We start from the raw sequence: 15996 nt of genomic DNA, 5'->3' as shown, positions 1-15996 counted from the left end.
TTGGATTTAAATGATAATAACACAGCGGAAATGAAAATACGATTGCATTGTATTTTTAACGGTACCGAAGAACGTAAATTAAGAAAAATCAACCTGAATTCTTTTGAACCAAATGCGGATACAGTAACTGTTCAAATAACCGAGAACGTTGCATTCCTGAAGTAGCACGGAATTTGATCTTAAGATCTTGATTTAATGCAATGTTTGTATAAATTAAGGCAAACAGAAGTCTGTGGGAGACTTCGGAGCGAAAGCTGTAAGTATGACTTTATTTAGAGATCAACTTTATTTATAGAGTGGTATAAATAGTTAAATCTGTAGAAAAATCACAAGTGGTCAATTTATCTTTACTAAAAACAGGTTCTTGGGTTAAATTGTACAAAAGTGATCAAGTCGAAAATATTTACTAATAAAGAAACATGAAGAACACAAGAAGTAATACTTAACAATAGATGAAGCATATTTAAAATTAAAAATAAACATAGAGAGAGAAAGAAAAAGCCAATGATTTCTCATAACATGAAAAATATTCTAAAGCGAAAACAGAAGTCATAAAAATATTATACTTGAACTAAAAATAAACCCGTAATTGCAAGTAATAGTAATCGAAAGCGCAGTATCCGTTGTGGTTGCATCGGTAAAATTTGCATCCACTGTTTAATAGTTTCAGAAACATATGGTCTAAAGGCCTAATGAGTAGCGTTTGCAGTTCATGATCGTGATAGTAACAGGTTTCAAATTAGCGTTGAAGTAGATGCTAAAAGTTAGGAATTCGGAACGAGGCAATCAAGATTCAGGAGATACAATTTGGATCAACTTAGAAGAGGCCGCAGGAATTTTGTTTGCATTAGATACGGTCCTCATTCGTAAAGACTGGCCACAATTAATTCGCGAAAACACTAATAATAGCACCTAGAGGAATCATTCTTTTTTGTCAAAATTGAGGATACCAACAATTTAACTGGTATGCAAATTCCAAAACAATTAATAGATGTCTAAAAAATCCAGGACATAAACGTGAAAGTTTTCTAGCGAAAAGGATACAAATAAACAAAGTAGAAAAACGCTTCGAGACATCACATACAGAAATCATGAAAGTGTTTTACAAAATTGCCTTCAATTTGAATAATGAGGAGTTATTTCAATTTTCCGCTAGTGTTGCTCCCTTGAGCCAGGGTCCTTGCATGTCGCAGAGCTACATAACAACTCTAATTAAAGTATATGCAGATCGGGCCTGCAGCACTACACCAACTGGATTCTTGCCTCATAACCATGGGAATCGTGGCTAAGGTGCGACTGGTTTCTAGGGAATTTCTAAAACCCTATAATCACATAGCCATAAACTTACGATAAAGAATTGCTCTGAAGCAGTAAATATGACTGAACATAACAGTCGCGCATATAATTTTAGTGCGATTGATTTAAGATTGTGGAGTGCACTTACAGCTTCGGTGTATAAAACTGATAATAGAAATAGAACTCCTATGCTTCATCCACTAGCAGGGCCTTTCAAAAGAGACGATATGTAATGTATGCATGTTAGTCATGGTATGGACATAAATACAACAAGGTGATAAGTAGGTGACAAAATACCAAAAACAATTGACAGTGACTAACCACGAGGTGATAATGTACCTCACAATGAGTTGCTGCATAAAGTCGACGACCTGTAAGATATACCTTTTGTAGCTGGATATGGTAAATTACGACTTGTTATATCATTACTGTACATGTAAATAGCGGCTTCTGTTACCTGATTTATTAATTGCTGTGTTTATTTCATTGTACATATCACAATGGCTGGGAATGATTTCAAAGAGAATCTTATAAAGTAAAAAGGTAAGTACTGAAGAAAGACCAACAAATCTACTTATCAAGGAATATTTTATGATAGAGATAAACAAACTCAAAGTTAGAATCCGATAAAAGAATAAAAACATACAAGCCATCGAAGCGGAGCGATAAGACGATGGTGCATAAAAAATACACCATTCCAATGAATTTTGTTATTTGAACGATGCGTTTTGTATTCCAAGAAGCTCCAAGTTATTTGATAATCGAGCCTCCTTAACCTGATATTCTAAAAAGTAAACAAAGCTTTATATGGAAGAATAATGATAGTGGATGAGCTTGACACCGTACTACTAATATAGCTGAACAAGATAAATAAAGGTGAAGAATTTGCCTAGCTAGAATAAATCAGGTTAAAGATAATAATGATGACTATATTAAAGCAGTAATGAAGATAATCAATCTCAATAATGTGTGAAGAATTTTCTTACAAATCAAGGCCGGTAGTAAAGTAGAATATTTACTACGAACAAGAATGAATACTACATTAATATCATAAAATGAAGTCCTCAGTTTAGTTCAAGTAGATGCACTGACTGACGTGAGAATATCTCTAATTACAAATGCGAGCCACATTAATCGTACCATCTTTAATGATAAACATCAACATCTATTCCTGTCTTTCCGTTTGTTTGACCCTTTAGTTTTTATGAGAACAATAGAACCTGTCTTGTAGTTACCACTTAATTCTTTGAAGAGAAGGATCCGAATGTTTATGTATCTTCGTTCAAAGGTAAAACCTTTCAAGCATTTTAAGGTCACCTGGACTTTGAAATCATGACTGCAACGTGTTTATGATCAATAGGTATACGACCCACATGAGATCATCATAGACCCTAAGAAACAAAAGGCGAATCATCAATTATATTTAACATTTTATTACGAAACAACTGTGTACTTGTCATTGGGCAATACGGCGCTTATTGATATTTCTTCACCAATAGTACTTCAAAATTTTCCGAAACAAAGACTAATTGGTAAGTAGGGGGCGATAATAATCAGCTAATTAACGCTGAGTTTACTCCATCGTTGTGTGAACATTGCTCAAAGCATGGCGCTGCGCCCGCGCATCTAGGGGTCAAGGTTATTCTAGTAGGTGGTCAGGCTACTATTATTTTCAAGTTTTATTACTTAGAAAATGAAACTGTAGTTTACGTTATTAAGTTTTAAGCATAGATGGAGAGTATAAATTGAAAATATTGTATCTAAAGAAGTAAGTACTAAATCTTACTCTCTCTCTACTTAAATTCAAAGGTGGGCCTGTCTGTTCGCTTCTCTAATATAAATCATGCAGTTAGAAGAATATTGTGATTGATTCAATTACACACCAAGATGGAAGTAAACCGCTAAAAAATGGTAATAAATGGCGTAAAAAGATTTTAGTAGATAAAGATTACTGAATTATACAATCACGTGCCAACCGCGACGAAATGTATTCAAATCCGAGAGCATTAAACTAGTTAATCAGTCCGAATAAATTGAAACATTGATCTAATATTTGAGAACTGGTTTGATTTCCTTTCAAGAATAACACTTATATTTCAGCTTAATGTTTTATTTTATGACTTCAATCACTCACTTGTTTTTACAAACCACGAAGTCATCAACATAGTTGATACCGAAAAATGCAGTGATGTGGGAAGAAGGAAAAACGATCACAGCTAGAAATCCTAGGTATGTCACCTCGTTAATCGCAATAAAACTGTTCATAATACAACGTAAGAACACGTAATCGACAAAAACTGGGTAACGTCGACATAACTGATACAAGTTCAAAGAGATCGCATGCATTGCTGTTACGTCAAACAATACGGCAAGAACAGCGTCGTGATCGAAAAGCCGTTAAATTCACATAAGATATGCTTCCTGAATGTTACCGTTGGAAGTTTGAAAATGCTGGCATACTTTACTAAGCTTCCAAGACACGATGGCATATTTTTTTTCGTAATTCCGGCAGTATCTAACGAACATAGTGAGAATTATTCTTAACCAAATCCAACTTACATAATTCAATTTCTAAATCTAAGAGTTATAGATAAGGAAGATATGATAAATAATGAAGAAGCGATTCAATGACCTGAAACATTTAAGTAATGCAAAAGATTGGTTCAGTAATACTGTTTTGAATTGATCATTTGAAATTGAAATATTGCATGATTGCTTTTAAATCAGATTGCAGTGGTATTGATGCAAATATGCTTGGAGATGACACAAATGACTCAATTTATAAATTTTATAATGAACATCTAGAGGAAAAAGTCGATCGTAAATGAAAGGCCATTTCAAACTCAGTTTATTTTTCCTATACATTTGCACGCTATCACGAAACCTTATGGTCCAAGGAGCGCTCCTTAATGAAAAATTGGCTAGAATAACAGCAGACCCAGACAAATCTCTATACAACTCTTCAAACATCAAGTAACCAAACATACCAACAGCCAACACTTGAATACACAATCAAAGCATCATTCACCCACTTCCCTACCCTGAGAAAGGTACAGCATATCATTATCACGCCGGCAGCTGATCACATTGACTGGCTCTAAATAACAGTATTAACGCTTCACATTCGCACTAACGTCTCTTGGATCCTTCCTTGTGATTTATCCATGTAATTTACTTGAAAGCATACTATCACTTGCTTTGGAAATCGAGTCTCTACCTTCCATTTTATATTTCGGGTATCATCAAATATGAATCCTGTCTGACCTGTTCTTCTTTTATGTTAATATTCATCATTCTATAAATTGATCTCACGCTAAATGCATTAAAAAGTGTGCAATCCCAAAAACTCGCCAACAAATTGTTATTGAATTATCTGAAAGCCTTGATTAAAGTCATTGTGTAGGTATCTCTAACATTGAAAATAACTGAACTATGAATCGACTCTAATACTCTATTGTTTGTTACATTACCCGTGACGGTGGTCTTGATTTATTATTTACTAATAACAAAGTAGATTAAACCGCTTTCTTTAATATGTTATACTTATTATAACAATTAAGCGCTACTTATTGTCAATTTTCGAACTAGGGCACCCAAATTGGGTCTTTCATTGTCTCATCAACTTTCATTGGCAGTTCTTTCCATCTTTCCTTTCTTAAGCAGTAATTACTTCTGGGATTAATTGCTCTCTTAATATTCATTTTTGCTAATGATGGTTGAAATTGCAAGTTATGTATCGCAAATATTCGCACGATCGTCCCAAATCGAAAGTTATGAGTTTCACTAGCTTCAACAGAATTGGTTAATCTTGATTCAAATTCCCAACAATTACAGTTTTGCGCGAATTTCTTATACTTTTTTCCGCTATGGGTCAATTACGTTGATGTTTATCGTGATAAAATATCTTACTCTATTGGACTTTCATGTATAATATTCATTAGTTATAGCTTTATGGTAGTTTATTCAACGCTAGTTGGCTGCACTAAAATTGTATTTATTACTGCTTCAATGGTTCTCTTAAACAGCTACTTATACTTTTTATTCTTTAAGTTTTTATGGTCATATCTAGTACACCCATTAAAATCTCCTTTTATGTCGATTATAATCATTTTTACGTGCCCTAGAATTATTCCCTCCCATAACAGCACATTGCGCAAAAATGGGCCCATTTCTTTTTATGCCACTTTATAACGTCCTTTTCCTATCTTCACATTTATGGATGTGCATATGCCTGACATTTTATGTTATTTGTATCATCTGCAAAATAAACAACATCAAAGGCAGGTGTTATTAACACGTAAGGAGTTAATGAAAGTGCAGGTGCATCTATTCTTGTGAATAAAATACCAACTGATATAAGGCGCGTGTGAGTTTTTATGTCCCAGTTGGCAGAATCAATTTTAGGGCTTCTAAGGGCAGAATGACGGAAGGTTGTTTCAAGAATTTGTTAGTCGATAATTAGCCAAGTTCTTTGTTCTTTGCAAGGATATTAGTCTTAGCGTTATTACATTCTTGTCATTAGTCTTTGATAAAAACTACTCAAAAATTTGCATTTTACTGAAATTAAGTCCGCCTTATACGAAATATTGAATTTATGATCTGAATAAAAATGAGTCCATATTTTTTGCGCTGTAACATTATTACAATTTACTGCTACGAAAAAAGGATGGCATCAATTTAACTAACATTTATTAATATTCATAGATTCAGTGTATCGTTACGGCATTACATATTTATAAATGGACCGGTTAGCAATAAGAAGCTGAATTCTGCGCCATCAAAGTATGTTTGGCATAAAAATGTCTATGTATTGTAAGATCGAGTTGTGCGCAGACCACAGAGCAGCAAGGTTATCCACTTGCGCTTGCGCAGGCCTAGGTTTTTTACTGACATTGCCATCTGTCCTGTTCTATTACTGGGCGGTAATAAAGTGAATTATAGATGGAATGCCACTTTTTGTTTTGTTCGATATAAGCAAGATGGCTTTAATAGCCATATCTTAAAACAAATAAGCACACAATAAGAATGACATCGTTTGAAATAAAGCCCACATAGTGATGCAACTATAAAAAAATTACTACGCGAAAGCAAATACAGTGCCCAAACAGAGATACAAAAATTGGGAAATAAGTACGTTTGTAACATTATCTTCTGTCCCCATTTTGGCAGATCAAACAAATGCAACCTGGCTAACATTTCTATCTCGTATTAGTTTCACAATACGAGTATATTTGTGTCGCAAACCGCGTCGAATCTTGAGCATTGTTTGTACCACATTATGGCCCCCATACATTCACATGTCGGCCACTAGAGAGCTATTTTTGCCGGCGAAAATGACACAAACTAGCGTCACTTACACATTTCACTTATTGTTGTTATTTAAACACAATAGTGTGAACCCTTTATAGAATAATTGGAAATTCACTTTCCAATGACCTTATAAGTAAATAGGCCTTATTTTTTTATGAATGCTTGGCAAATCACACAACGGTTACATGGGCCATAGATCCTTAGGCTTCGTAAATAAAACATCAGCAAGATTAACTTACATGAAAAAGACTTACTTTCACTCCTAACTATTATAAAATCTAGCAACACCGGCTAAATAAGACAAGAACCACAAAACCACAAACAAATTAAAAATAAAAAGCTGCAAAAAGAACAAAATAAAGCGCTAGAAGTAGCAAATTGATTACCTCAGCGCTTCAATGATCATGGGACAAGTTATGTTAATTTGTACACCTATTGAGGACAAGCAGTGACTTGTATCGACGTTATGGTAACTGAGGCTACATTACATGACATAAGTGACAAGTATCGTATTGATCAATCATGGTGACACAATATGAAATGGTCTGATGGGAATGACAACTTGACATGACAAGAGTAAATGTCATTTGCGTAAGCCCATCGATGGTGTTGTGATAGTTACTAAATGTTTTGGTAGCACCATCGACCACAATTCTCAAACCCATAAATAACTGCAATAATTCTTGAAAATAACTAGCGTAATAATTTGTGAAATAAATTAACATAATAATATCGTCGACATAAATTCTTAAAAATATTAAGATTGACGAAATTATTCAAAATGCAACCGAGACACCATTTAACGTTAAAGAAAGTAGATTCACACACGTCCCATCTTAATAATTAAGTGTAGTCAGAATTTAAGAAGGTTCTCCATCAAGCTAGAATTCCAAATTCAAACTTAATAAATCAAGATGGCCGAAGCGAAAGTCGCCAAGACGATACAAAGAGCAGATTGATAGTACCCTATTGTTACCTCAAACATTTAAACCCTCATATACTCGTACAAGCCGGAATACATAAGTTCTTACATAACGTTCAGACTGAAATCTTTTATCACCTAATAGCTTGAGATAAATCTGTCTAAATCTAGACTATTGTTGAATGAAGAGCTTGTGTCAATATTTGAAAGCAGGTCTTACTTTCTTGTTACGATGGCAAAGGACTCATTATAGCCTATTAGGTAATGCAACTTCGATTTTCAGATGAGTATGCTTAGACTGAGAAAATAATATGTCATGAAGTAAAGGAATCTTAACAACCCTGGTCAACCGTAATATACCTTGACTTAACTTGAAACAAAGCAATAAAAGATTTATTTACTGTGCTACTGAACATTAACGCACATGAAGGGTTTGGAAGAGCCTAAAATAACAACAGCTGTCAACAAAAGAATAAACAGAAGTGGTAATGGAAAGACATTACCTGTAAATAGACCATCCCTAACATCTTTGGTAATAAATCTTACAGCAATAGCGGTAAATGAACTAGAACATTCTTAAGGAGAAAGGTTTTGATAAGGACCAAATGGTCTTACTGACCGCAAGACATCAATTAAACATATGACTGGCTGTGACAAAGGAAAACATTACAATGACTGATAAAGGCCCGAACATGGAACAATAGCCTGTATCAGTAGCTATCGTCTTACAACCTCAGGGTAACATTAAGGCAGCTTTCCCGAGAACTTGAGAATTATCTAAAATCGAAGAAGATTAATGGTCAATGTGCAGTCGAGCGTGTACCGAGAGATCTTGTCTCGATCCTGTCTGAATATATCGATTATGACTGTACCACTTTACGTTGAAGAGAGATTTGTAACAGCTGATACGTGCGCTTGTACTCATCTTTATCTGTTTTAGAAATCAGCAGGAAATTTCAAATATGGTTAAGTAGCACTCGCTCTAATATCATAACAGGACAGGCCAATAGCAATCAAACCAAACTTAAGAGTAAAAATTGCCACAGACATTCCATTTTGAAATATTTAATGTCCTCAAGTAATATATAAATCGCCCATAACATATTTGTATCGCTATTGCCAAAACTGTAACGTCTGAAATGGATTTTATCGTTTAATAAGTTGGTTATCTAATCTAAAATTATTTTGAAAGGCTTGAGCGTAATATATTGGTAATATGACGTAATCGATACAATTCTTGCAAATATGAAATCTTAATTATGTTTCAGCTTTAACGATACCCAAATCTGTCAATCTAGTCTATTGGTTACTTACATATGATTAAAATTAAAGGCATTACAGGCCTACTTAGCTACAGAGTGTCTCCAAATGTACGAATTTATAGCTGACCATAATAACGTCAACGCCAGCACTCAAGAATATTTTTTATTACATTAACATTAAAGAAAAGCTGTTTAGTATTCACAAGTTCTGTTTGACATAAAACTATCTTTATTATCACCACAATTTTATGTTAGCTCCTTACTAGACTATCTTTAATCTTTGGATCATAAGTAACCCAAAGATAAAATATTATCAGTCGTAAAAACACAAATCATAAAAGGAATGGTAAAAGCCATGACTTCTTAACTTACTATAATCAGACGAAGTTAATTATTTACATCCCATTAACATTATGTCTGCTGGTTTAGGGATTCATCAACAAAATGAAAAATTACCAAAGCCGCATCAAAGCATCATCTTTTATTCTTACAATAAATAATATGAGCTGAAAACTCATAAAGCACGTAACTCAAATAATCTTAACGAGGTTACCGTGTAAAACGATGGTTACACTTGCAGGAAGCCGTAAACCTAGTGTTTATTAAAACATCTAATCATAACGCACCATAAAAGAAAGTAATACTGAAATAGAATCAATTAAAGAATGCGGAAGATATAAAACAGACTACCGAATCTGCTCCTGGCGTAACACAAGTTAACACATCGCAGACTATGGCCCAAGCAGTGGCGCCTATAAATCCAAACTAGTAAACTAACACACACTACTATAAATCTTATCCAAGCTTTTTAAAGAAATCCTTCCAAAATGTGCATAATTTGGTGAAGACGAAACAGGAAACCTGCTTCCGCGACTATACGACCACATATCTAATTCTGGAGACCTACAAAATGGTTACGTAATCTAAGACATTAAAATAAATCTGCTTCCAGAGATATAAGTTTAGGCAATAAATAAACATGGAGCGTTTTGCGTCGTAACAAAATGTATCCGATAAAATGTTTCCCTGATGAAACACGATCTGACGCGTCCATCCAAATTTCCTTCTGACTTGATTGACGTTAACATTCACTGTAATAAATAGCATACCATCTCCTGATGGGGTCAAACTATGAAATTCGATTAACCTATTCACGATGAACAAACATTCCTTTATTAAGTTCGGATAATTTATGGATGTTATTGCTCGAAATGGCTTGAATATGATTTAATGTTGCGAAGGCAATTGCACTGGACATGTCGAATGTATTAATCATAATAACATTAACTTACATAATTTTGTGGAAGACAAATGTTGTTTAAATATTACCAAAGATATGGGCTAAAGAAATGAACATGGCTTCCATTGCGACGCTGTTAGAGTCAACCATTAAGAAACAGTTGTAGTTAAATCAATTATCAGTGACCAGTGGTAGACACGTGAATGGTAACTGTCCATATCGTCTAAAACTGTCTCTCCGGTCAATTAATCACAGGTTGCGGAGTTTTTGGTGACGAAACGCTCACAGAATTTATCATCGCCAATTAGTAGAAACTTCCGCGTCTAAAAAAGATTTCAGCCTGTCAAATTATAGACGAAACTAAAAAAGAACGAGCACATCCCGTTTCCTTGATATTAACAAAGAAAACAAAGTTTAAAACGGCGTTAATTTTTTTGTAGCCAAATAAAGACTGAATATTTACTTTGATAACATCGGAGTCATTTAAATTCTTTGGCCGTTTTAATGAATCAAAATGATTCATTTGACAGAAGTTTATTTTTTCAGAAACTATAGTATTAGTAGCCAGATAAAAATACAATGCGCAGTTCACATAATAATTAAGAAACACTGCTTACAATTACAAGTCCGATACGAGGCAGGTTTTCAACAATGGATGAAGAAGACATTCATTCACCAGCAACCGACCCAAATACACAGTAAACCTGCATAGTTGCAAGTGAACAGTACCGAGTGTCACCAGATGCATACAAATTCGAAGTCACAACAAATACCTGACATAGCTGAGAGCACGCTAACTTTGACATTCCGATCCCGAAATACACACGAATGAGCGGTAATGGCCCGCCAACTTACTGCTTGAGCTTTTGACTTATGTTGTGAAGAAATAGTCATTATGCAGGAATTTATGGGAATTTGTCTTTTACAATTGTTGCCTAAGATGAATAGGTTAACCATGTCACATTAGGAAGGGGCAGAGTTTACTCTTTTAAAAGTCTTCATAAAACATACAATTTGAGTATTACCTATACTGTGTAATGTACCTGCTCTTCACTAAATAAGATCCGTTAGCATACTTAATTTATCTGTAGCATTTGATTATAAATCGGTCGCTGAACAAACAACTGCACTAATACCTAAACTTACCACTTATAGATTGCACTAACGTTCCTTTAGCGTCAACGACCTCTATTTGTATAATTGGCATTATAAATTCGTCATTGCCATAATATTCGTGCTTTGAATAAAGATATGGTGGATACCTCTAGCGTGAATTATCAACCCATTCGCAGAGCTATGGAAACTGTTAATAGAGTGGAGTCTAATGCCTTCCTTGAGACTTCCTCAATAACAATATTAAGAATATCAGGAAGACTAAGAATTAAGATATTAAATTATGGCACGCTCGCTCCCTTCTCTCGGCATAATATTATAATCATGGTTTACTTTTCATACCTAGAAGGAAATGAACCGTTACACAATAATATGGCAGAAATTAATACCAAAGCCACATCTTGTGACAAAAGTTACGTGAGAGATAATGTTTTGCAAATCGGATCGAATGTTAATTCACTTCATCGATAGAGAAAGGGCATTATTAAAAGTAATGATAGCATAGACTAAAGCACTGATATTTGTTCTAAGAAAAAGAAAGCGTTAGATAATTTTAAACAAGGTTTCTCTCTGACATTACTTAAACCCGTGTGTGGTCAATTGTGTTCACTCAATCTACATAAACAAACGTAATCAGACATTACAACATGTGACAGTAATTACTTTCTATGATCATGTTGGTGGCCATTTTCTTTTTTGACAGTTACGTTTGAAAGTGACAATACAAACTGCCTAATTTGACAGCTGGACGCCGACAAACTTATATTTTACATCTCGATACAAGATAGCCTTTGGGGTTCCTGAACATCGTTTCGTTTGACAGCTACATTTTTAACTTTGCGGTCAAGATAAATTGAGATGATATGTGATACGGTTGTTTACGAAAGTAAATAAATGTACTACATGTGTAATATTACGAAGTTAAGCTTTTACTTACGAATCGAGTATAATTGGAAGGAACCAGAACATGCGTGGTTTAGAAAAAAAAAGATTCTGTCAATTTGATCTTGTAATCGAACGCGGAAATTATATCTTCTATTGGAAAGTCATTTGTAACTTTTCAAAGAGTAGTATTTTATCATATGATACGGGATACTTTTGATGTCGAAGAGAAGTTTTAAATAAATAAAATTTTCTTTATAATTATTAGACTTATTTAAATGACAGTCAACGTGACTGGTCATTTTTGTACAGAAGTGCTGATAGGACTAGCTTTTTTAAATCCAAGTACTTAAGTGGTTAAGATAGTGATATGGCTATCTCCAGATTAACCAAAATCAATTGGATATTTCTAGATTCATGCATTACATAGCAAAATCAGTATGTACATAGTATATAATTGTGCCAATATATTGATCCATAGCTAGATATTAATTGGATATGATATAATGGACTCCCAGTATTACATGGGTCACACACACGGCTCATAACAGGAAAAATTGCTAAATTCTATTTAAACCCTTATGTACCATCAAACCACACAAACAGTACATTCTAATTCCATTGACAATAATGAGTCAAAATCGTAATCTTCATCAATTTGCGTTCAACAATTTTGACAGGTATTAAGCTGTTACACACATTTGCCGACTCGGTCAATTTGTCCAAACCACTCATTGTAAAGAGAATCTCATTATCTATCAATAATATCCGATAGATCTGTTATATAAGGCAGTAATAAATATAGATGATCTTGATAACCATGTAAGCGAAAGTTTAATTTCATGGCAACCCTAAGGCGTTTTAGTAAAACACGTGCTCACGATAATTGTGGAGCATGAAACAATTTAATAAATATTACCTGTGTTTAATGTTCTCATCGCCCCATTTGTCACGATGACTGTTTTTTAAAATTACTTCCTTTATAGGTACATATGTATAGTTAAATTGATGTTGGTATAAAAATTATTTAACTAATCAGGCAGATGAATATTAAAGGTATGAGCAAGGTTACATAAAAATGCAATTTACTAGTAGCAATTGCAGAAGAAAATAAAATAGATAAACAGCTCAACAGGATGCAATTATTCAGCCGCCGTAATTAATCTTGATGATTACATTTTTTAACCCTGTAATGGTCCATCTACGTGTGGACGGTTCTAACTTTCATCGACATCTGTCATGTTTGACATTTGAGCGCAGGTGTCACGGGTTGAAATGTCACGATCCTGAGCCCGCGCAATTGTACGCCATTAATATTTAAACGTAGCACCAATTATTCATTACAATATGGCCTTTTCTCCGCATTAAAATGTACTTCTGCGCTCTAACGGCAAGAAAGTTTACCATTCAATATGACATTCTACGTTCATACATAGTAATTGTTTGAGGAAATTTCACTACTAACATAAAACGTTACGACTGTCTGCCGTTAACGAACATTGATCGAATCGACTCTATGTAAACTCAATAGTGTGGATTGATATACTTTTGTTTTGTTCTCCATAAGCCTTACGTTTAAAATTATCTAATGTTAATACAAATGTGGCATTCTGATTAAACTCAGAAACCGATTTCAACGCAACAAAACTTAGCAGTCCTGCCACGCAAACTGATAGGTTACAAATTGAGTCATGTCTTGGAAATTCAGCAGAAGAAAGCCGAAACCTAAACAGAGAACGTTTATCCCTTAAACGTTCAGATAACTATCATATCTAAGTACCAATCGCAATTTAGCGAGAAAGGCACACATCCAATGAATCGTGATCCACCTAAGGCGGCAAACACATTTGACGACTAGACGATCAGACGCAATATAAACCTGTCCAAGAACAAATTAATAGCTGCGACTAAATTATTGCAGCTAAACAATGGTTAGTTGCACTTAAGTAATAACTGGAATGAATAAGCATGTGCTTGACATCATACTTTATGATATCGATTGTAATTGTAGTTTCTATTGCGTAAGTCGATTTGCTTTACATTCTATACATAGTCACACATAACCATGAAGCTGTGGCTAAACTAAATATTGATGAAAAATTACAGACTTATCAAAATAAAGATCGTTTCAAACTGATGACTGACGCATTTGGAAATGCTAATAAACTATTACCTAAACCCCATCTTGTTATGGACATGTTTAGATGTAGACAATCGACAGTAACATTTCGCAAGTTGTGTTATCTACAGTTAAACAATACAAACCTGTCTGATATGCTAAATATGGAGAAACCGCGACACATGTGTTGACAGCATCAAAATTGCGTGACAATGCTGAAAGCGACATATGTGCACACGCCCTAACAGGCGCTTTCTAGTATGTCTTAAGTGGCGTAAAGGACTCGAGTTATTTGTTCGGAATTACTCTTCCGATCAATGTTCTTAATACAGCTTACAATAGATACTATTCAGGATGGATAATATGGCAGATGAAAACTTCTCCATCTAAAAGTAGGAGGATTTACAGACTTTCAGGGTTCACAGGGAATGTCAATTTAAGGGTGAAAATCCTTTATATTCCTAGACCACTATACTTTACTTGCAGAACCTATATATCGATATCTAGCTAGATGATTCGAGCTACTATCAGTCTGCTTGCGAAAAGAAATCTATTTAGCCGTGACAAATGTTACGGAGCAAACCCTGAAACCCTTCTGATAATCTTTTCTCCAGTTGAATTCAGATCTAACATATATAACAAACCAATCCGCACAAATATAACTAGTCTTTACAACAACAGTTTGACATATTACTCCCACATAACCGCCATTTTGCAGATGAGCACATCTAGAGAGAGTAAGTATGTGATGGTAAATACACGATTATCGGATAAACCATGGGAGGCAACGCTAATCATTTGTTGATTGGTTGACACTTGACAGTGACAGCGATGGAAAGGCACGTGGAAATTGCAGTCGGTAATAAGGATGAGTTTGTTGTGGATAGTAATTTCACTTTTATTATGGAAAGAGATGAAAAGTTATTTAAACTACCCCAGCATGCCTGCCCTTCTAAACTTCCAATATCTTGCTCAGAATGTTTGATGGACATAATATAGATAATCATTTGCTGAATAACTACAAGCACAGGTACCGAATATCGATATAAACTAATAACAATGTTTGAAATCGCTACATTTGATCAAACGCTTATTTCGTCTATGTATGAGAAGGCACTCCTGTTCTCTGCAGTGGTACCTACAGTAAAACAGACTTATTTTGAAGGAAAGTAGATTTGAGTTCGTATTCAATTTTTGTCTGCAAGTGTACGACTGAGCATACAATGTTTCCTGCCACCTCTTACACAAACACTTCATGATCTATCTCTCTAACACAATTCAGAGCGCTTACACAACTGCTCTTAATCCCTATTCAAGCTATCATTAAACTGTTTACTAGCAATAACTGTCATCTAAACAATGGTACAGACGGCGCGAGTTCTAGATCGATATGAAATCGAAAGCGATATTTATGGGAACAACCCTTCCAATATTCAAGTCGTAAACTAGCATCGACTCATTATATTATAGGTGTTATAGGTATTATAGGTGTTACGAAAGACTATTTGCTTGATGATGACAAAAATATAGAAGAAGGAAGAGATAGATTTGATAAACTGCCAACCAGTTGAAATAAAACTGATGAAGATATCCAAATGTTAATCCTTAATGCCAGCAGCTTTTGGTGATGCCGCCAAAAAAAATGGAACAATGGTAGTTAATTTATATTTAGGCTACGTGTAGGACGTAGCCTAAATATAAATTTCAAAATACATAAAAACCTTAATCTATTAAAGCAAAGCTCATCAGTCAAGCAGCTTACAAATGAAAGCCCTACTGGAACTATTAATTCCACTTCTACAGTACTCATTGTCATTTCTCCTTGACCTAAAATTGTAAGTATTGAGAAAGC

The 15996-nt window shown here is 34.5% G+C and overlaps 1 protein-coding gene across 1 annotated transcript in view; it reads right to left on the bottom strand.

The window, feature by feature from the left end:
• The window catches only part of LOC110376274 (klarsicht protein), a 275563-nt gene that overhangs the window by 231900 nt on the left and 27667 nt on the right, over positions 1-15996 (bottom strand). The window lies entirely within an intron of this gene.

This window comes from Helicoverpa armigera, chromosome 23 (genome assembly GCF_030705265.1).
Source record: "Helicoverpa armigera isolate CAAS_96S chromosome 23, ASM3070526v1, whole genome shotgun sequence".
Lineage (NCBI taxonomy): Eukaryota > Metazoa > Arthropoda > Insecta > Lepidoptera > Noctuidae > Helicoverpa > Helicoverpa armigera.
Note: the sequence above shows the minus strand (reverse complement) of the source record. Positions and strands in the feature narration are given on the sequence as shown.